This window comes from Sarcophilus harrisii, chromosome 2 (genome assembly GCF_902635505.1).
Source record: "Sarcophilus harrisii chromosome 2, mSarHar1.11, whole genome shotgun sequence".
Lineage (NCBI taxonomy): Eukaryota > Metazoa > Chordata > Mammalia > Dasyuromorphia > Dasyuridae > Sarcophilus > Sarcophilus harrisii.
Window position 1 is genome coordinate 643,342,150 of NC_045427.1, and position 23,515 is coordinate 643,365,664.

Consider the following 23,515-nt stretch of genomic DNA (forward strand, 5'->3'; position numbering starts at 1 on the left):
GCCAAAGGTGACTTTCCTAGGGTTCCTCCTCATGCTCTCCTGATGGCATGATGCTACCACCAGAACCACCCTGCTGCCCGCTGGTTAGCCCTCATTCTTACCAGCTTTTTGATGCCCTTTTATAACCCTTACAGCTCTTTGGAGAAATCCCTCATTTACAAGGGGCTGCTACCCATCTTCCCTTAGGGGACCCTCTGCCTCCATTATTTAGAGACGACAGTGTTCCGTGGCTCATAGCCATATACTACCAGTGCAGTATTGGTCCTGAAATGTTGTCTCTTTGTTCAATGAAAAGCCTGGTGCCTTTGAAATAACAGTGTAATTTTTCAAAGCAATTCAGCCTGCTCTAGTCATATCGAGAGTAAGCTAATCAGTCTCTGTCTCTGTCTCTGTCTCTGTCTCTGTCTCTGTCTCTCTCTCTCTTACACACACACACACACACACACACACACACTCAATTTCAAAATGGTTTGAAAAATGGCCTGCTGTCAAAGTTTGCCATTTCTTTCTAACAGCCTCATTGCTACATCTATGAATTATTCTCATAAACATTTTATATGGCTGGAAAATAGGGATTAGGATCAGAAGTTTCTTCAGTCATAATCTTGAATAATAAAGAGGTCTGAGATCTTTTTCCATGCCTTTTGCTATTCTCTTCTCATTCAAAAGACTTGAGAGTCAATTGTCACTGTCCTCAGCATTGTGCTTTTTCTAGTACTACCCTCTGGATACATCTGGAGGGTACTTTTTGCCATCTTTATTTTCTTTGGTATTTCTTTGGTACAACTGGAACTGAGATGTTAGGACACAAATGGGGCTCTCAATAGAAAATGCTCTGGGTAAGAAAATTTGAATGTAATCATGAAATTCATTTCATCTGCCATTCCTCTTACCAATACCTAACCCAGGAATCCAAACCAGAAAACTGATCTTCGAGACAACACGATTCTTCCAGTACTTTTTGTTTACGTGTTTATTGTATAATACAAGAGTGATGAACTTATTTAACTTCATAGTAGATGATAAATATGAACATCTATTTAACTTTTAATATATACACATTATTTTTCAAAAATGAATTCTTTTAGGCAGTTTGTTTTCAAATTATTCTTACAGTCCATGGAATGGGAAGTCTGCCTTCTGGCTTCTGAGTGATTATTACTAAATTTGAGTAATTTTCCTGACATAAATGAACAACAGCATTTTTCAGTGCCAAAGGAAAAGAACTCTAGGCAAACAAAATGCCAGCTGGTGATATTTCCAGGGTTCCCTCAGGGCGGCACCAAGGAGAGAGCAGGGTGCTGATGGAAACAGAGAGCAGAGAAGGCTTGAGAGGAATAGCAAAAGAAAGTAAGAGGGGCAAAGGGTGGCAAAGAATGGAGAGGGAGAAAAAAGTTAGCAATGTTTTCTAAAGAGGAGACAAACTTTTTCTTGGCTCAAAGTATAATGGAAAATACAGTGTGTCCTGATACAGTTCATACAGAATGATACCTCCATATAACTGAGGCTAAGAGCTCCCTGAGCAAAGTTAAAAACAGCCAACGGGAGATTAAAAAATACTTAAGTTTGCTTATACGGGAAGCCCACATGCCCACCCTCCTCCTCCTCGGGTATTGTGTTACCTACAAAACAAAAACTCAAGGAAGTGGCAATGCCCCGGATGCAGGGACCTGACCAAACTCTGGGGGTTCCATAGCACCCGCTTCAGCCGTTCTCATGGCAATGGGGGTAAAGTGCTCTCACCGCCCCTTCTGCCGAGGCAGCCTGCCCATACTTGGGGTGCCTCTAGGAATCTGGATCATGTGCAGTGACCTCAGGGAAAACCATCTTGGTAGATGACCTAAAAACCAGGCTGAGGGGAACTGACAGGGCTCAACTGACCCATGAGCAAGGGGGGCATGGACAAGGTCACATTTCCAATAAAAATCAGATTGAGATGAGGCTTCATTACTGCTACTTTCCAAAGTAGGTTTTCCATAGGTAGATGCACATAACAGAAACTGGCCAGTTTCTGCTGCCCTATATTCTAATTAGGACAAATTCTTCCTCACCCCCAAATATACAATGAAACCTTTTCTAGTTTTCTTCCCAAAAGCCTCAGAGCGCACTCTGTCAAAAGGTGAGTCCATCTGGTTGAGTTTTGCCCACAATCTTTCTTCCTCCAAACCCCATTTCCATCTGTTCTCTTAATATAGTTTAAGCTAATGTCCTAGGGCTTGGATTACTTAATTTAACATTGGCAGAGAAAAGTTCAGTCAAACAAAAGAATGATAGCCTAAGTAAACTAATTCTAAACTGAGAAACTCCGAAAACAACTCAGATTTTATGATCCTGTCTTCATTTTTAAAATAAAGGCGCAGCTCACATAATTGTACCCCAATTATTTTATAAGCAAACCCCACCTTAATTGGAAACCCTCTCTGGGATGATTTCTAGCCAACTGTCCATTTACAACATTGCTCTTATTGAACGAACCTCCCCTGAGTTTTCATAAATGCTCTCTTTTCACTGAATCAATTAATATTGGATGAGATACTTATATTTTGGCTACAGAAAGTATTTAGTAGCTATCCTACCCAAATCATAATAGGGACTCCATTCATTCTGAGATAATTATTTCAAGAACTAGAGTCTTTCAGCTGTGGCACTTTGAAAGATCAATTTAGAATGCTGAAATAATAAACTAGACTAGGCTGATGAGTGAGAAAAACTTTCTGCCATGCTGAGTTTAAAAATAATGATATTTATATAGTGCTTTAAGATGTCCACAGACTTTTATAATATTACCTCATTTTAGCCTCAGAACAATGCTGGGAGGTAGAGGGTGTTATTTTGTTCTATTTTACAGATGAGGAAACTGAGGCACAGAGAAATTATGTCAGTTGTCCAGAGTCATAGAGTAAGTGTCTGAGACTGGACTCCAGTCCCATATTCTATCCACCACACAACCCAGCTGCCCTTACCAAAAAAGCTTCCAAACGTCTGGATATCAAATCTAGAAATCCTCAGGATAAGTATCATCAACATTGCTAAAAGACTAGATTAAGATTTGGGGATGAATGAAAACCTCTAAAAAAGGGGAAGCCCTGCTGGTATTAACTGTATACCGAAGTTTGAAAGCAGGTTATAGTAGCAATGCATGAAGAATTCAAACTTTTTAAAAAACCTGATTATTTGATGGATTTATGCCAAGTTGTCCTAGGAAGGGCTGGGCTGGTTGAGATGCCTCTCTGATTTTGGAAAACAATGTCTGGGAAGGGTAAGAAGTACATTTTCTCTTAGGGTCATTGGCAGAAACGAAATATTTGGTTTCTGATTCCTGGAGGCACTTCTGCTTTTATAACATTTTATAAAACCATATATTGTGGGCCAGCTCAGCCTCTTACCACATGCAGCACATCTTGTCCCTCATCCAGCTCCAAAGAATCACAGTCTGGAGCTGGATGGGACTGTAATGTCTCTTCATTTTACAGAGGAGTTTTCACTGTAATGATGGAGGGGATTACAAAGCAAATGTAGGAAAAGCTGACTATTTAATGATAAAATTATAATGCTCATTCTTGCAAAGCATTTATTATTTTGAGGATATTTATTCACTAAGCCTCAAGGTAGTCAAAAACATAGATTCATTTCTAACACCAATAAAAACAGAGACTTGTATAGCTTTTTAAGGTTTACATAGCACTCTGTACAATTTATTCCATTGGATTCTAACAATAACCTTATGAAGCAGGTACTTACTCACCATATCAGTTCAAAATCTCACCTCACATTTCAATGAAAAAAAAAAAAGAATTCTCTGAGAACACCATCTTTTCCTCCTTCCTCAGTTCATTCAGTTCATTTTCTGCCACTAACTCCTGCCCCAGTTCTGTGTCACATGAAGTGGTGGCCCTTCTTGCCAAAGCAAACCCTCTGGATGCCTAGATTCTGCCTCCTTCTAAAACATCGTCCCCTCATCACCACTCTCTCCTCTCTCCAGTTTCTGTCTGCTGGCTCCTCCACTGCCTACAGACGTGCTCGTGTCTCCATCATGCTGCCAAGGGCATCAGGATCCTTTCAGGGGTCCAGGCTGACAATCACAGTGTCATCCTCAACTTCTCTCACTCACAACCCCCTAACTTGACCCTTCCATCCTCACTAACGATCTTAGATCTCTTCTGTCTTTAAAAATTTAAATAATAGTTTCTCATTATCAAAATATATGTACTTTTGCAATTATGTGTTCCAATTTTTTTCCTTTCCTTCCTCCACCCCTTACCCTAGACAGCAAGTTATCCAATATATGTCAAACATGTGCAATTCTTCTGTATATATTCCACAATTATCATGCTGCACAAGAAAAATCAGATCAAAAAGGGAAAAAATGAGAAAGAAAATAAAAAGCAAGGAAACAACAACAAAAAAGTGAAAATACTATATTGTGATCCACATTCAGTCCTGTCTCTAGGTGAAGATGGCTTTCTCTGTCACAAGACCGTTGGAGTTATGTGAGTCACCTCATTGTTGAAAAAAGCCACAATCAGAATTGATCATCACATAGTTTGTTGCCGTGTATAATGATCTCCTAGTCCTGCTCATTTCACTCAGTATCAGTTCATATAAGTCTTTCCAGATTTTTCTGAAACCATCCTGTTCATTTCTTATAGAACAAAATATCCCATCACATTCATATACCATAATTTATTCAGCCATTCCCCAAGTGATGGGCATCCACTTAATTTCCAGTTCCTTGTCACTATAAAAAGAGCTGCTACAAACATAAAATTTTGCTTTTTGAAAGAAGCCTTCCCCGGAACCCATATGTGCAAAAATGTTTGTAGTGTCCAGACTGGAAACTGAGTGGATGCCCATCACTTGGAGAATGGCTGAATAAGGTGTGGTATATGAATATTATGGAATATTATTGTTCTTTAAGAAATGACCAGCAGGATGATTTCAGAAAGGCCTGGAGAGACTGGCATGAACTGATGCTGAGTGAAATGAACAGGGCTAGGAGATCATTGTCTATGACAACAAGATTATATGATGATCAATTCTGATGGACATGGCCCCCTTCAGCAATGAGATGAACCAAATCAGTTCCATTTGTTCAATAATGAAAAGAACCAGCTACACCCAGTGAAAAAACTATGGGAAATGAGTGTGAACCACTACGTAGCATTTTCACTCCCTCTGTTTTTGTTCACTTGCATTTTTTATTTCCTTCTCAGGTTATTTTTACCTTATTTCTAAGTCTGATTTTTCTGGTGCAGCAAGATAACTGTATAAATAAGTATATATATATATTGTATTTAACATATATTTTAAACATATTTAATATGTATGGGTCTACCTGCCACCTAAGGGAGGGAGTGGGGGGAAGGAGGGGAAAAGTTGGAACAGAAGGTTTTGCAAAGGTCAATGCTGAAAAATTACCCATGCATATGTTTTATAAATAAAAAGCTATAATAATAAAAAAATAAAAAAGAAGCCTTTCCCAATACCCTTAATGTTAGTGTTTTGCCTCTAAATCACCTCAATGCATCCTGTACTATATTTTATTTGTACGTAGTTGATTGCATTGTCTCCTTATTGGGATTGTGAACTCTTTGAAAGTAGGGACTTTTTTGGGCCTTTCTTTGTACCTCCAGAATATAGCATAGTACACATCATAGAGAAACACTTAAAAAATAATTGTTGAGTAAATAATTTGCCTCTGGCTACCTCACTGATATTCCAAAAGCAATATTTGAGCTTATGTTTCTGAATCCAATTCTAATCTATCAGTAACTCAATGATAATGTGCCAAATACAATTTTAGGTGCTGAGGATAAAAAAAAAAAAAAAAAAGACAGTATCTGTCCTCAAGTAGCTTATATTCAATGCCATTTTGCTTCTAGTTTATATAATGGGTCTTGCCATTTTAAGAAGAAAAAAACAGAATTTATTATTCAATGGGTCCTATGACTAGTTACAAATACCTCTATTGTCCTTATATAATTCAATATTTGATATTTAGAGATCATCTTATAACTGATAAAAATAATAAAAATCCATATTTCAAGATATAACATTTATGAAAAATGAATTCTAGCATTAGTATCTCACTAATTACATAGTATTTCTTTTTCTTTCACTAATAAACTTTCATTTCAAATATAATTGTAGCTACAATGTTTTTATATGTTGATATGTGATTCTGACTTCTACAGATAATACCGCTAACATCAAAAATACTGAATATAAAACTAGCAGCCGAAGTCTCCATAAATGTCAGTACAAATGGTAGTTTCAAATGCTTTTGAAACCATTTAGAAGGTAAAAATGACTTTTGAGAACAAACATTTCAAATATACCCTAACTATAGCAATTATTGCAAATAAAGCTGCAAGCATTACCAAAGCTGACTAATAGTACTTGATGTGACTCCTTTTTTTTCTGTGGTGCTGAACTTGCTTTAGGAAAGTACAATCAGACCCATGGGCTCTTAAATCAGTAATATTTAGAGTAAATAAATACATCTTTATTTCTCCTAGGTTAATTTTGTCTTTTGTTGACAAATCTGTTTTATATTTTGAATCTAACACACCTTATTTAAATTGTAGCAGGAAAGAGTTGTGTTCCTTTTTTTACAATTTTAATGGTAAAAGGTTATTAAAAAGAATAGGTTTCCGATGAAGGATTTAAGATATTTTCCCTTAGAGACTTTTATTTACCTGGGATGATTTAGGTAGGGCTCTCCCTGAGGCAGGAGTGGAGAAGATCAGATTGCTTCTCAAGCTTGTTCCTAGCCTTATGATTCTATGCATCCATTGTGACAGATCACATAAAGGAACCTGCCCTATTGACAAGGTTATGAGGGTTCCTCTATCTACAGCATTTAATATGGCACCGGATCAACTTTCAGCTAAGGTTTACTGTGCCTTGGGAGACATAAAGATGAAGAAAACAAGTTTCTGCCCTTAAGGAATCAAAAGGTGAGAAAAGTAACAAAGCTAAATTAAAGGCTTCGATAATGATTATGATTTAGTTGTTATTGTTACTACTAATAATGGCTAGGATTTACACAGCCTTTTAAAGTTTGCAATCCAGCACACAAATTATTGGAGTAGTCTCGAGCATTATGAGAAGCCCCACAAGAAGATTTCACAGCAGTGACGGCCTTTGGGCTATGCTAGGACTTGAGAGGAAAAGATGGGGCTTGATGGGCATTCTGGGAAGTGAGAAGGAAGCTAGCACAATGATGAGGGGGCAGGGACAAGCTCTGGAAGAAACCATTGCTTCTTTCCTCATTAGTTTTCTTTCAGGTGGTTTGTTCAAAATGGCCTTCAAACAAGCATAGCATGTGCTGAGCACCTACAGTGTGCAGTGGAGTGGGGGCTCTTCCAGCCTTCTCTAAAGAATCTGGCCCTCATCTTGCCAACTGGTCATTCCCGCTACCCAAAACAGAGAAGCCCACTGAGTTTTACTTGATCCTCAATTCCAAAAATCAGCCTTACTGCTGTGGGCACACTGCTCTTATTTCCCTATAAAATCCTCACAATACACTGAGTAGGCCAACTATCCTTTTAATCAAAACAAACAAAAAATAAAACTGAGGCTTTTATTTCCTATAATTTCCAAGAACCTTTGGAACTCCTTATTATGAAGTTTATTGCTTCCCCAAATCAGCAAAATTTTCATTATATTACTTTATTACTTTTCTTTTTCTAAATGCTTTAAGCATCATGCACTTGAATGGTTAACTTTTTTCTTTTTTTTCCTCCCGTGTCATCAAATAAAGTCTCTCTCATGGTCCAGTGACCTACAACCTGTTTTTTATCTGGCACTAAAACATTAATTCAATTTAGTTAAAAAAAAGACACTTAGTCAAAATATCAGTTCACTAACTAAATTTTTAATGAATTTTAAAGTTGTTTGGATCTTATGGAACCAGCCTAACTCTTTTGTTGACGAATCTGTTTTATATTTAGAATCTCAACACATCTTACTTAAATTGTAGCAGGAAGGAGTTGTGTCCCATTTTTACAATTTTAATGGTTAAGGGTTATTAAAACCAGAATAGGTTTCCGATGAAGGATTTAGGATATTTTTGGCAGGCTTTGTTCTCCCAGATGTACTTCTTAGTGGCATTCCAACTATTCATCAAGTCTAGATGGCATATTAGAGTGGTGCATGCTTTTAAACTGTTCTGCTAGACTAGACATTGTTAATTTGGGTCCATGAACTTTTTATTAAAATATTCTAGTAGCTATTTTCATATAATTGAGTTCTTATGAAACTCTGCATTTTATATTATGCATTTGAACATCATTCTGAGAAGGGGACTATTGACCAGACTGTCAAGAGGATCCATGACCCAAAAAATGTTTAATTCCTGTTCTCTACAGATACTAAAAGAAAGATACTTCAGTGAGGATCTTTTCCAAAGCCAAGAAATTTAGGGGGAAAGCATGGGTCTGGGACACAGAAAGTATGAAAAGAGCCACCTCCAAGTAAAAAGTGATGTCAGGCTAGGCAAATAGAGCTGGTTGGCCCTGAGATAGGAGTCAGTACCAAGAATAGTGAATAGGACTGGCCTAGGGAGGAATAAGGGCAGAAAGATTCATTCATAGTTCAGAAGATACTAAAGCCAGTCTAGAGATGCCTACATAAGTAGGTTTCACTTTAGGTCCAACTCCTAGTCCTGAAATATATTGTATATCTTCATTTTTCTCAATTTGATTCTGCTTTATTATGCCTCATTTCCATTGTTATTATTTCTATTTCAAAATACCAATAATTGTTAAATTTAAAATTCTGAATAACTGAGACTAATGTGATTATTAAAATCACTGGGCCAATTTAAATAACAGTATCATCAGTCCAGTGTGCCATTTGGACAAACTACATCTATTTAGCCCTTTTACTCAATCCCATAAAATTTTTTCTTTTGAGATTTCTTCAACTTTCTGACATCCATCTAATATACAGGTGTCCAGAATTATCCAAAGTATTCTTGTGATTAGTTTTAAAACACCAAAAAAGGCCAAACTCTGATGGACACGAGCCTTTTCTGTGAACAGCTATAACATTCTCCTCCTTCTCTTTCCAGTGAGGATACCTGAAAGGTGCCGCGGCTCAGTCTGAGGCCCCCCACTCTCTCAGTACATTCCCTCCCCCAGAATGCGGCTTCTGTCTTGTTCTCTAGACCTCAGTCTTTAGGTTCATTTGCTTCTTGCATGTGATTTCCCCTTGCACTCATTCTGGTCGCACACCTTCTGGTCACCTGTACATTTACAGGACTGCTACTTCTACCTCCAAATCACCAGTGATGTTAAATCATGGTCCTTTCCCCAACCCGTGAAATACCTGCCCCTCACTGGAGCTGCTACATTCTGGAATTAACCTTCTTTAAGTTTGTGGGATAGTACTTGGAAAGGACCCTAATCATTGGGAAAGGACTCATCAGTTTAGGTAAACCCTAGTGTGGAAATTTCCTCCCTACATAATGGAGGGAACTGGCCTGTACCCAGATCTAGAAATTGCCTCAGGTGCCACGCTGTGCCATGACTGGCCTACACTGGAGAAGGCTTGAACCTGGGCAATCCTGACTCCTGCTCCCTAATCAATGGCAACCCTGCCACCTTTCTATAGACAGAGAAATCCCATTTTATTTATCAAGCACAGGGCAGAGCCTGGTGCAGTCCCTTCAGTCATGTCCAGCATGTCCATGACCCCATTTGGGTTGTATTTGGCAAAAGATTGTGCAGAGATAGGCCATTTCCTTCTCCAGCTCATTTTATAAATGAGGAACCTGAGGCAAAGAGGTGACATGAGTGGGCCAGGGTCCCCCAGCGAGGATATGACTCCAGGCCAGGGCTCCATCCCTTGCCCCACCCGGTGTACCCTCAGTCTCTGCCTCCACATCTCTACAATGGGAATGGTCTTTACCCTCTCTCCCTCCCTCCCAGGCTGGGGCAAATCTTGGGCAAATCACTCAGTACTTTATAAGTGAGAACTCCAATGATTTTTATTATTACTCTTACAGAACCCCACTCCCATGAGAGCATCTCTGTCCTAATCCATCCCCACTCTAAGAACTGAGAACTATTAATGAGGGCTGTGAACACTCACTCCTTCCCCACTTTTAAGGGAATGGGTTTTCCTCTGGCCCTTCGGGCCTGGCTCCTAGGGAACAAGGCCTCCAAGGGGTCCAACCACATCCATCAGGGGAAAGCGCAGAGAAGAGCCAGGCTCTCGTACCAGAGTGCTGTCGCTGAGCAGCCTCCTAAGACCACGACCCAAGGTTGGAGGGAAGCTGAACCCAGCTCCTCCATAAAGCCGTGGTGGGAAGCCGGCCCAGGTCCCTTTGCTCTGCTTTGCTTGCTTTGCTGCAGTCCAAGAAGCAACACAAAATGCCGGCTTCCCTGACATCATTTGGAGCGCCACAAGATGAATGCTTTGTGCTCCCATTCAGAGGCTTATCTCTTTCAGCCACAGCCGCAGCTAAACTCCAAGTTAAATTGTCTAATCAATTTTAAAATGGATGTGATCATCCCCCCCTGGATTTGGACCGAAGCTCTTGCAAATGAGCAGTAAATGAAAAAGTGAAACTCGCTCAGGACTCGCTGTTGAATTATAATTTAGAAAGTGCCTGTGAGTGCTTGGGGGGGATTGCATGAAACAGCCATGAGAGTCCTTTCATCTTTGCTAAGCTGACCAGGACTGAATGACCGCTGGGAGGAGATGCTGTTTGTTGGCAAGGCTGTTGGTATAACATGGAAAGTCTGTCTTTCCGAAAAACAACTTGTCACACTGAAATTGGAAAAGAGCTTTGCACAGTTGTTATTAAGTGTCTGAGGCTGGACTGGGACTCAGGAAGAGGAGTCCTCCTCACTCTGGGCCCAGTGCCCTGCCCACCACGGTGCCCCTGGCTGCCCTGGACCTTCCTTGGTTTTTCTGTAGAACAAGAAGTTGGGGGTCACCTCCAAGTGGACAGTGCAATGACTAGTTCTTGGCTAAAGGCTCATTTAGTCAAATCTCAGCTCAGGACTCCCATTTGCTCTGTGGGTGATCAGACTTTTTCTCCTTGGCCATCCCAGGCCCACCGCTGCTGCGAGCTGGTTTTCTTGTAGCACCTCCACCAGGGGCAGGGAAGGAAAACTGCCATTGGCCAATTTTGCTTCCTCTTCTTCACCAGCTCCACAGAGATGTTGCCAAAGGATGGTGAGATTCACCAGCTAAAAGCTCGGGGTTTTAATTGAATTGTGTGTTTGACTACATAGATACTAGCTTCCTACCTTGTTCAGGGCACTAGGCAGAGCACTGGGGAATAAAATGAATGATGCTGGCTTCTTAGTACCAACCCAGCACACCTGCTGCTGTTATCTGTAACCATGGAGAATCCCAGGAAAAGGAATAAGAACAAATCTTCCCCAACCCCACTGATACGATTATGGAGTTAGAGCTTGCGAGGCATGAGAGGGCCCAGTCTGCTGCTCCTGTTTTACAGGTAAGGTTGGTGATCTGCCTGAGATCACACGGGCATCTTCTTCGCCCTCCCGTGTGGCTTTTATTTTGTGATAGAAGAACTTGGAATATCTGGGCAGGTAAGAACTACAGGGCTGGCTGACAGAAGTCACATTTATTTATCCCAAGGACCTGATCTTGTAACGGAGGAAAATTTAAGAATGGCACTGCTACCCTCATGTCCAGTGATCAGGCCCAGTGCAGGGTCATTCCCTGGCAAATGTGACCCCAGCCTGTCCCTCCCGCTAAAGGGAGCCCCGGTCTGGCTTGGTCCCAGATACTTTACTCTGGGAACACCAACTATCAAGTGTTGCTAAATGGTTCTACTAGCAAACAATTTATTCTTCATTCCTATTCATTCAGTTACAAACACTGCTTGACTCTACACTGAATTACTGTTAAAAATTAATGGTCAATAAGCAAATTCATTAAATTATGATGCATGATAATTACTTTATGAAGCAGAATAATGAGGATGGATTATCAGTTTCAAAATTTCCACTTGTACAGTGATGGACATTGGTCTGACTCTTAAAAAAAAAGAACTAGGTCACTTCAAATATGGATGGGATTGATTAGCAGAATATAATTTAAATATGCAGCTTTTTGGTATGGAGCCATCAATGGGGATAAAATTCACCACCAGTGAATACCTTTTTAAAGGAAAGATTAGTGGTCTCATTTAATATCTACTCCTTCCACTAAGACTTAGATGACAAACCAATTTCATTGAAAAAAAAATGCCCTTTATTTGCATGATACTTTAAGGTTTGAAAGCATTTTCCTCATAAAAATCTTGGTTTAGATATTATTAGGTATTATTATCATCATTCTGCATATGGGGAAATTGAGGCTCTGGGAAATTAAATATTTTATCCTTGGTTAAATAGCTACCAAATATTTAAATGATGGGAAGGGGATGTAATATTGGTGCTGGAAGAGACTCCTCAGGTCATATGGTACTATCCTCTCATTTTTCAGCTGAGACCTAAAACCCAGAAAGCAAAAAGGTATATATTCCCACACGGTCCCAGATGAGGCCTTGCCTAATCCCCAAGATGTGTGAGCTCTTGCTGATCCCACCACCACAATCCTATGACTTTGTATATTTTGTATGTTTACTTTTCTGGGTGGACATTGTGTTCTCTCCAATAAAACATAATCCTCTTGAGGGCAGAAACTATTTAACTTTTTTTGCCTTTGTACCTCCACTTCATAGTATAGTGCTAACGTATAATAGACATGTAGTTTCTTTTTGATTGCTAGAAAAAGGCTTTAAAAGGAAAAAGATACATAGATTTCGAGAATCCATCCCAAACATTGACAAGAACTATTTGTGCCTGACCTGTAGTGGAACATTGTATTGGTCCGATCAGCCAATCAGACACACTGTACCTTAATATAGTGATGTCATATGTATACTTATATTGTATTTAACTTATACTTTAATATATTTAACATGTATTGGTCATCCTGCCATCTAGAGGACAGGGTGGGAGGAAAGAGGGGAAAAATTAGAACAAAAGGTTTGGCAATTGTCAATACTGTAAAATTACCCATACATATATCTTGTAAATAAAAAGCTATAATAAAAAATTAAAAAATAAATTACTATATATATGTCATTTTGGTCCTCTGAGGACGACAGACAACAACCCATATATATAGTACAATTTACTGGACACATAAATTACCATCATGGCTAGACTACATCATATTATTATACACACATTAATTCATTTATTATACACACATCATGCTAATCCTCTCTCATTTTACTTATTTGTTTCACTTGAAGAAGGCATAGTTGTCTAGAGCCAAACAAACATAAACATATATAACTATATGTACTAACAATATGCAGAAGGCTATTCTTCACCAACAATAAATTCAGGTGCCAGGTGGAGCAGCAGTGGGTGGAGTCTGCAGACAGGAAGACTCGTCTTCCTGAGTTCAAATCTGCCCTCAGACACTTACTAACCACTTGAGCCTGGGCAAATCTCTTCACCCTGTTTGCCTCAGTTCCTCATCAGTAAAATGAGCAGGAGAAGGGAATGTCAAACTGTTCCTTATCTCTGGCAAGAAAACACAAATGGGGTGGTGAAGAGTTGGACACAACTGAAAACTGTCTTAACAAAAAGAAGTGATAATGTATATGTGTATGCATGTATGTTTACAAATATATGTACACATGTGTACACAAACTTTCACAATGCTATTCTTCTCCAATAACAATCACTAGGGCTTACTACAAAAAGAAAGGAGGCAGCTAGATGGCTCAGTGGATAAAGACTTAGTACCTGTGAGACTTACGCAAAGTCATATTTTTGTCCTGAAGAGTGGGACACGAGCAAAGGACTGAACAAACACACAAAAAGAAAGGCAAGCACACTCATGTATGTATACTATTCCCTCCCCCTTTATTTCTTTATAGATCTTGGAGGGTGCTATAAACTTCTTGCTATGTGTGTGTGTGTGTGTATATATATATATATAAAATCTATTCCCACCAGCTCTCCTCTTCCATCTAATTCCTGTGTTGGTTCTTGCTATCATATCTCCTTTGTAGAGTATAATTACTATTTTTACCTTGTCCTAGATAGGTTTGCTATTAAGAGTTATATCATACTCAGCTGTACCCCAATCTTCTTTTGAACTATCCAATTACTAATGTCAATCTTAGACATATGGTCTCTTTCTGCTTATAAAATATAAATGATTTGTCCTTAATTGAGTTATTTGAAATTAGTCTTTGATGTTGGCTGTTATATATTAAGTTTCCCATTGAGTTCAGGCTTGAGACAAAATCCTGAAAATCTGATAGTTCACTGAATGTCCATTTTTTCCATTTAATGTTACACTTAATATTTTCATCCATAATCTTAGTTCTTTCTATTTTCACCATATAGTATTCCAGTATCTGAAGTCTTTTATTGGAGCTGTTGATAAATCTTGTGAAATTCTTATTGTACCTCCAGCGCATCTGAATTTTTTTTTCTGTTGTTGCTGCTTGTAAAATTTTCTCTTTTATCCGGGTTTTTGAAATTTAGCAGTGATATTTCTTTTCCTTAGGATCTCTTTGAGGTGAGGATTGATGGATTTTTTCTATTTCTACTTTCCCCTTTTATCACTTCAGAACAATTTTCTTTAATTATTTCTTGTATTGTCATATCAAGATTCTTTTTTGATCATCGCTTTCAGGTAGTCCAATTATTCTTATATTTTTTTCTTCATGATCTATTCTCCAGATCTGTTATTTTTTTCTTATGTTTCATATTCTCTTCTATTTTTTTCATTCTTTATATTGTATTTTATTATTTCTTGTTGTCTTGTAACTTCACTGTCTTTCTGTTGCCCATTTTTAAATTTTCATAGTCATTTTCTTCTTTAAGATCCTGGATCTCCTTTTCTAATTGGTTGACTCTTTTCATAATCATCTTGTTTTCCTTGGATTGTTCCTATAATTTCTTTTTTTGTTTTCCTCATCTGTGTCTTTTGATTTTTAAATTGTTTTTTGAATTTTTTATATAAATTCTTGTTGGGCAGGTAGCTATTTAACATTATTCTTTGGGATAGAGGAGAAAGAGAAAGAAAAAAGAGAGAGAGCACCAATAAAAATCAGAGTCTAAAAGTATTGAAAAGTACAGAGAATATACAACTGGATAGTAAAAACAAAACAAAACAAAAAAAAACCCTTGAATTGCAAAAGTGAGTGGTTTTAAAGCCATTAGGGATGTTTATATCATGCTATCCTATTTTCTTAGCATCTTCCCATAGAGGACAATCCATATTAAATTACTTATTCAATCTGCAAAATGGCTTCTATTGTACACAGGAAGACACTGATAAAAATCATATCTCTTACTGTAAGCCTGTATGATCAACTCTGTTTCAAATAACTTTAAGAGAAAAAAAAGGCTTAGCCTACATAGGCAAGCCAAGCTTGTATGATTTTAACAAATAATCACAGTAGAACTGTTAATCTGTCTAATTTGTGCAAATGGCTTAAGGAAGAAAATTCAGAACACTCCTTTAATAATAGGAGACCAAATGCTGCAATAACAAAAATAGGAACAGCTAGTGAAATTAGAGAATGTTTATAGCAAAGGGATTTCAATGACTCAGAGCATCGAGTTGTCTCCCTCTGGGTTGCTATGGCTTTTAATGAAACAGTGACCAAGCTGTTCTGCTCTGAAGGTCACCTGAAGAGCAACAAGGAGTAAAAGGCTGACGGGGAAAGTGGGCTGAGGACACTGGACCGGCTTCCCCGCCATCATTTTCAATTGGTCCAGTGGACACTAAAGATAAATTGCCCGTTCATAGTGAAGGATTTTTTAAGATTCTGTATCAGATAAGGGTAGGGAAGATGGAAAGCTATTTCTGCGTAAGCTGTGCCTACCGAGAGGAAAATAACTTCAGTTCTTTTCAGCTGACTTTGATTATGAATCATTGCTGAGCAGCGCAGGGCTCGGCTATATCTTTCAAAGTCACACAAGCAATGACTCTTTGATACGCTCCGACCTGAAGCCCAGAGCAGCTTTCTAGATAGCTGCCTTTCCCCAGGATGCACAAGGCTTTCTTGCAACATCTGAAGGGGTTGAGAGCTCTCCATGGACTGATGCTGCCAACATCATTCTGCAGCAAAGCAGCTGCCTCTTTGTAAGAGGGAGGAACGCTCCTCCGGAGGGTCAGCATCCAAATGGAGCTTCCGTCTGGGCCCGTGGTACAGGCAGAAATGCTCACTTGGTGGAAGAAATATGTGCATTTATATCTATATTTAAGATGAAAATAATTTTAATGCCTAAATGAGTCATAATAATTAATGGTGAAAAGAAGCATTTCGTCATTTAAGGGTCTCATTTTAACTTGCAAGTGTGAAGTACTTCCTGCCGACACCAATGAAATCTGTCTGAATCATGAAAACTTTTTTCTTCTTAAACCAAAGATGAATCTGTTTATTCCAATGACAGTCAGATAAAGATGAAACGAGAATATTTAAAGTGTACAAACTACTGAAATCCAGAATTCCAGTAAGTCAATTAAACACATCTTTAGGAATAGTCACCAGAATGGCTAATTTTTGTCTCTTTACCTCAGACTACTTTTAAACTCTCGAATACTAAAAAGTAACTTTGAAGAAAAATAAACCCCATACATACTTCCATTTTAGAAGTTTGCCATCATCTGCCACAGAAGGCTTCTGAAAGTTTGCAACAGCTCTACTGAGCCAGATGTGCAAGCCCTGGAGATGGGAATTTTTCTGTAAGAACCACAGAACAAAATGGATCTGGCTATTTGGTCAGATACTATTTGGAAGCTGGCTAATAATTTAATAGTCACAAAGAAAGGTTATAGTCTTGAATCTTAAGTTTTTTATTCACTTTCATACTGTATCTTACTAAGAGAAACTTCCAAGTTTACTTCCAATAGAAGGTAAATAATCTCTCTAGGTAATACTCTAGGTGATATTCTATGTAATTCAATGAATACTCCTATGACCTATAAAAGGAGATTATTTAACAATTAAAATACACTAGTTCATGATAATCAAACATTAAATTTAACTTGGCTTTAGATGGACTGACTTGCAAGTAGTTTATCAGGGGCCATCACCCACAGAAAGCCAAACTGGCTGCCTCAGAGGTTTCAACCTGCAACCCAAATTATGGAAGGAAACCTCTGGAAGTGAAAGAGAAGGGAAATCAGCTGTTTTACAAATGGGACAGCAACATGTCTAATTTTTATTTCCTCCAAACTCCCATCTCCTCCACACAGCTCCTTTTGAGGGCACTGCCTTGTGGCTCTTTCTCATGTCCCCCATCTTCAGTCTGTTGCCCCATTTTTCCTGGTCTGTCTCCAGGACAGACCTCCCATCTCCAACCCTTTGACAGCAGAACAGAGACATAGTTCCCAGGGGTCTCCCTTACAAAGGGGGAGGGGACTCAGCAGAGTTTTCCTCCCCATTCCCCATAAGCCACACTGCTTTGGGAAGCCCCCCTCCCCACCCTGCCCTCAGCTTTTCAGCTTCCACATTAGATTACAAGATCTTGGAGGGCAGAAGCTTTGTATTTGTATATGTGTGTTCCCAGCACTTGGCACAGAGCCTGGCACACAGCTGGCACCAGACTGACATCTTAGTTTAAGCTGTCACCGTGGCTCTCACCTGGACCACTGGAAACCCTAACAGGTCTCCCTGCAGGGGTTCTCTCCCAACCAGCCTCCACACAGCCCATGAAAGATTCTTCTTAAGGCGCAGTTCAGATTCCCAGAGTCAAAAGCCTTCACTCAACTCAACTCAATTCCATAAGCCTTTATTAAGCACCTCCTCTATTCCCAAGCAACCAAGGCTGATGCTGTGGCACACAGACAAAATACAACCGACTTGGCCCTCAAAGAGCACCTGCTGTACAGAAAAAGCACCCACAGAGAGAAGCACACACAAAACATGCACGGCGGCCTTTCGGGAAAGGGAGAGGGTCTGGACAGGACAGCCTCGGCCCTGGATGCTCCTGGATGAGGAGGCCGGCATCTTGTCCTCATGGCCAGGTCTCGGAGAGCTGCCTCCCTGAGGAACTTGTCCGGGATCACCATGTCATCATGTGTCAGAGGCAGGCCTTGAGGTCAGCTTGCTTTCAGGCCACCGCTCTGTCCGGCAGCCAATGCTGCCTCTCTCTCACGACCTTAAGGCCATCTGAATGTTGCCGTATTTATTCTACACACTCTTGCTTTCAGACCTGCTTTTTGTTGTGGTTCAGCCATTCGGGTCATGTCAGACTCTCTGTGACCCCATTTGGGGCTCTCTTGGCAGACACCAGAGGCGTTGGCCATTTCCTTCTGTAGCTCATTTTACAGATGAGGAAACTGAGACAGACAGGATCACATGGCTACCAAGTGTCTGAGGCCGGATTTGAACTTGTGAAGACGAATCGGCCTCATGGCGCCCCCTAGCGGCCCAGCGGCCGCTTGAGTTCTTGCTGACGGAATGACTCCATGACTGCCCTGGGAAGCTGGGCTATAACAGAACCTCAGTCGGAGGAGCATGCGCAGGGGCGGACAGTCCTCCCAGCCATGGCGAGCAGTCCTCTGAGCCTGCCTCTGAGGCACCTTTACAGAAGCTGCCTTTTTGCTCCCAGACTTTCTTCATCTACAGAATGACGGCCTGAGCTGAGCTAGACTTCCAAGACCCCCCTCTGCTCCCAGCTTGGACGACCACCGCTCCCCTCATTCTGAGCCTTGGCTCCTCCTTGCCACCTGCACATTCCTCTCACAAAGAATCGTGGGAAATCTTTAGCAGCCATTGATCCCATTCTTAGGATTTGAGCCAATTGTGAGTTGTCAAAGCTAGTGGGGCTGAAAGCAGGGTGGGCAGCCCACCAACGAATGCTCCAGCTTCAAAGTGCTGTGTCTACAGAAGAATCTGAACGTCTATGAAAGGAGAGAGAATTAGGAGGACTTCTTTTTTTTTTTTTCTAACTCAAAGGAACTCTCTGTAGCAGGAAGAACAAGGCTACCGGGGGTGAAGCTGGTAACGGCCTGGAGCCTATTTCCCTGCAAGGTGGGTCCATGTGGCACAATGCAGTGGGCCCAGAAACACCATTTACCTTCCTGGAGCACACACTTAATGGAAGTCATGTGTAAATAGTCACCCCCTGCTAGCAGCATTCTCATGGAGCAAAGGGTAGTTCAAAGGATCCTGGAACCCCTGTGTTGCCTGCCTCCTGAGGCTGTGATTCAGGGCAGGGACCTTCCTTCCAGGGGTTCTCTCCTTGGAGCCACTGCTCCCGAGTCCCCTGCCTTGTCATTTGTCACTCACTGAAGCTTGAAGATTGGTTTGGCTCCATAAGCAAGGTGGACAGAGACCTCCTGTGCCATTTGAAACCCACAAAGTTTCCATCTGAAAATACTTTCCCCAATGATCTGCCTAAAACCAGTGTCAATTGGGTGAAAAAGATAAGTAGCCAGAAAGACTCTTGTTCCCTGAGAGGAGAAAAAGTTCCCCCCAAGAGGTCCAGGTTTTTGTGTTTGCTAACAGCTTCTTGAGTTAACCTTACTTAGAAATTACAGCTGTGCTCTTCTTTTGGGGGGGGGAGCCCTAACCATGAAAGAGACATGCCTGAGTTCTGGGCAATAATGCCCCAGTTAAGAATGGGAAAAGAGTGTGATTGAAATGTAGGAAAGATCAGGCAGAGGCCTAGAAGCCAGAAAGTGGAAGCACTTAGGAGACAACTCTCAAGGAGCTCACAACCTAATGAAGGGGACAACAAAGGAAGAGCTGGATTCAGGATAGACTGGAGATGAGGGGAAGCAAAAGGGGATAAGGAAAAGTGTCCTATAGAAGGTGGGTTTCAGTGGGACTTGAAGGAAGCCATGAGGAGAGAAGAGGAAGAGCATTCAGATACAATATAAAACTGTGAGCATCTAACAGTGAGTCTGAATAAGAAAGAAGCAATTCATTAACCACCATTTCAAAATAATACATGCAAGCAAAAAATGACAACTAATGAATCCAAATAGTGACTAAATTCTGCTACATCAATAGTTTCTAATTTGTACAAATGATGCACAACTGAACAGGCAGGTAACGCCGTGTATTTCACAAGTGAGCACATCATTCGAGAGGTAGTCTGGCAATACACTTGCCCTAGGTTGCAGAGAACAATAAAATCTATAATGTTCTCCAATATGCTTTACAGATGTAAGTCTCCAATCCACAGTCAGTATCATAGTCTAACACTGGAAAGATTCCACAGACACTACAGCTCTCTTAGATTTAGAATTAAATGGCAGACCGATGTCACTCCACATTGGCACACTTCAATTATTGAGGCCATGGGAAGTTAGATCAGAGCAAGGGCCAAGGCAAAATCCCACAGTCTATAGAGAGCTCAGAGAGATGGCCGTGTTTTCATAATAATGAAAGCACAGCCAAATAAAAGCATCTAATCTGGCAAAAGTGGCAATAAACACTTCCTGCCATGTAGCCATCCTGGCCTATTAGTGAGCTGGAGCTTTTATATGCCTATATTGATCCTCACATAGACCCTGTTAGGTAGCAACATAGATTTATCAAACTTTTAAGTGAGAACTGGAGATTATAAAAGAAGATAAGGATAAACTGATGATGAATTTCAATCCAGAAAATAATGAGGGCCAGAATGTGTGAGAGTGTGTATGTGTGTGTGTGTATGTGAAGGAAGTTTCTTTCTAAATCTATAATACTTTAGAAAATAGTTGTCACTTGTTTTGTTGAATATTACTTTGTTTTAAAATTAAATTTCCCCAGTTACATTTAAAACAATTTTAATTTCTATTTTACCCTCTGGTTCTAGAATATCAAGACAGTTTTCCTTGATAATTTCTGGAAAGATGATGTCCAGACTCTTTTTAATCATGACTTTCAGGTAGACTAATAATTTTTAAACAATCTCTCCTGGATTTATTTTCCAGGTTAGTTGTTTTTCCAATGAGATGTTTCACATTTTTTTCTGTTTTTTCATTTTACTTTATTGAATCTTTAGTTCTCATAAACTTATTAGCTTTCATTTGCTCAGTTGAAATTTTTAAGGAATCATTTTCCTCAGTGAGCTTTTGTACCTCTTTTCCCATTTGGCCAATTTTATTCTTTAAGGCATTCTTCTCCTCATTGGCTTGTTGTATTTCCTTTTGCATCACCCTGAATTCTTCTCATAATTGTCCTTCTATCTCTCTTATTTGATTTTCAAAATCCTTTTTGAGCTCTGAATCTGAGACCAATCCTTATTTTTACTGGAGGCTTTGGATGCAGAAGCTTTGTCTTTGTTATTTTCCTCTGAGTGTGTTTTGATCTTCCTTATCACCTTAGAAACTTCCTGTGATCAGAAACTCTGCTGTCTGCTCATTTCCCCAGCCTCTTATTCACTTTAAACTCTGTTAAAGCAGGACTGTTTCCAGGTGGAGGGTGTTCTGTCCCAGGTTTCAGGGGGTTTGTGTGGCTGGGATCAGGAGGGGGAGCTAGGGCTGTGGGACCTATGCTGGGATTATGCTAGGCTCCCAGCTGGTTCTAGAGTCACTTTTGATGTGTCTGGGCTGAGAGGTCCAGGAACTGCCAGGACTGACTCTGACTCAGAGGTCCTGTGTGGACCCCTTTCTGTTTCTGATGAGGGGCCAGGCTGGGACTGCCCATGGGACCCCTGCCCTAGGGTCACAAACCCTTTCTGCTGAACTTCTAAGTTTCCTTTGGCTGGAAAATGTTCTACTCCATCTTTCTGGGTGTTCTGACACCCTAAAGTGTGAGTGGAGTCATTATTTAAAAGAAGCTGGAGCGGTTTGGGGAGAGGTTAGCGAGATTCTCCTGCCTTTACTCCATCACCAAGGCTGCGCCCTCCTACGCTAAGCCTTGCAGAGTTTTTGGGAGGAATCCATTTCATTCCAGTTGACCAAACAGTACCCAGGGTTTCTTATGTTGTTCTAAGCCTTCATCTGACATCAAAGAATTCCAGGGCATCTTGTTCAACTTGCACCTGAACAGGAATTCCCACTTAATAGAACAGACAGGACAACATTTAGCTTTTGCTTGAAGACCCTAGGCAAGGGAAACTCCATTCCATCCTCCAAAATGGAGATCCCTTCTGTTTTGGGGGAGCTCCATCCTCTCCATCACAACCTGCCATTCTCAAACTTTCCCCCAGTGCTCCTAGTTCTTTCCCTCAAGAGCCAAATAGAACAAGCTTAAGCCCACTTTCACAACATCACCTTCATATGGATTTTTGTACCAGAATTGTGATGCTGAGAAGTCTTTCTTAGACTCTTTTTATAACATGAAAGAGAACAAGTCAAGTAATTTACATGTGATGTGGGGCCAATTTCTTAATCACTCAACTTTGTTCAAGTGTATGCAATTAGACTTTAAATCTCACTGGCTAGGGAATAACAAAATAACCTTTCAATTCCCTGCAATTTTTAACCTAAAATATAGTGAGAACTCATTATAGTGGAAGTTTGTACAATCACAGTGATTTAAGCCTCGGATAGAAAAATAAAACATGCAAGCTGGAAAACAACATTGCTATTACTTCTATTTGAAACAACTCTTTGATTTAATTTTTCTAAGTGTACTTAAGCAACCTTAAACCTATTTACCCACAAGAATAAAGTAGAGGACTCAGGCATTATTTGGACAACTAAGTGGGAAGGGATGATATTTCGCCCTGAAAATGTCCCTTCGAAACCCAGCTGTGCCCTTGAACACTCCATAGACCACAACACTTTGCTCTGATCTGACCTCCTGTGGCCACAATTAAAACAAAAGGTCTTTCTACTTTTGTTAGTTCAGTCAAGATAATTTCCTCATGTACAAATGTACATGTACAGTGCTTCAGGTAAATGGTTGGAAATATTCCATTGAACCAATAATCTTAAAACAGTTAATTATTAAGCTTCTGGCTTGTTTTCTATTTGCATTCCCAATTTTAAGAATTTTAATTTCAAACTTTCTGCATTAAAAACTAACATAAAGAATGGGAAGGAAGAAATCCTAAGGGTTTGGGTTCCTCAGTAGAAGTGCTATTCACTACAATCTCAGCATAATCACATGTGAAGTAGTGTTAAGAGTTCTTACCTGCCTAATGCTTGGAAGTTTACAGTTTTTCTTATGGCAAACTTGTGGAGTAAGGAGTGCAGATTTTATTATCCTAATTTTACAGATGAAGGAGTGCAAAGTCCAGAGGAAATCTTAATAAGTTGCTCATTAATTAATAGAATGAATGAATCCAAGATCTAGAGAGAGAAGGGAACTCAGAGGCCATCTATTCCACTTCCTCATTTAATTTTATTTTGTTTTTAAAATAGTACTTAAATAGATGTTTAAAGAGTTTTACAGCAATTATACACCATAGATAGGTCACTATGGCTGTACTGGCCATTTCGGATGGTGGCTCTCCTGAGGTCATCTAGGGTTTGTCACCATTTTTCTTGCCAGAATTAATTTACAACTAATAGAACCATGTTAGCTAACCAGCCTGAAGTTGCTATTCTAGTTTTTGAG

The 23,515-nt window shown here is 39.9% G+C and overlaps 1 protein-coding gene across 3 annotated transcripts in view; it reads right to left on the reverse strand.

Moving 5' to 3' along the window:
- The window catches only part of PHYHIPL (phytanoyl-CoA 2-hydroxylase interacting protein like), an 83,739-nt gene that overhangs the window by 15,468 nt on the left and 44,756 nt on the right, over positions 1–23,515 (reverse strand). The window contains exon 1 of one of the 3 annotated variants that reach the window (XM_031956954.1): positions 6,699–6,796. The exons of the other annotated variants lie outside the window; for them this stretch is intronic. The gene's annotated coding sequence lies outside the window, so the exon portion shown is untranslated. Of the gene's footprint in view, positions 1–6,698; positions 6,797–23,515 lie in introns of those variants that run through there. 3 annotated transcript variants of the gene reach the window in all.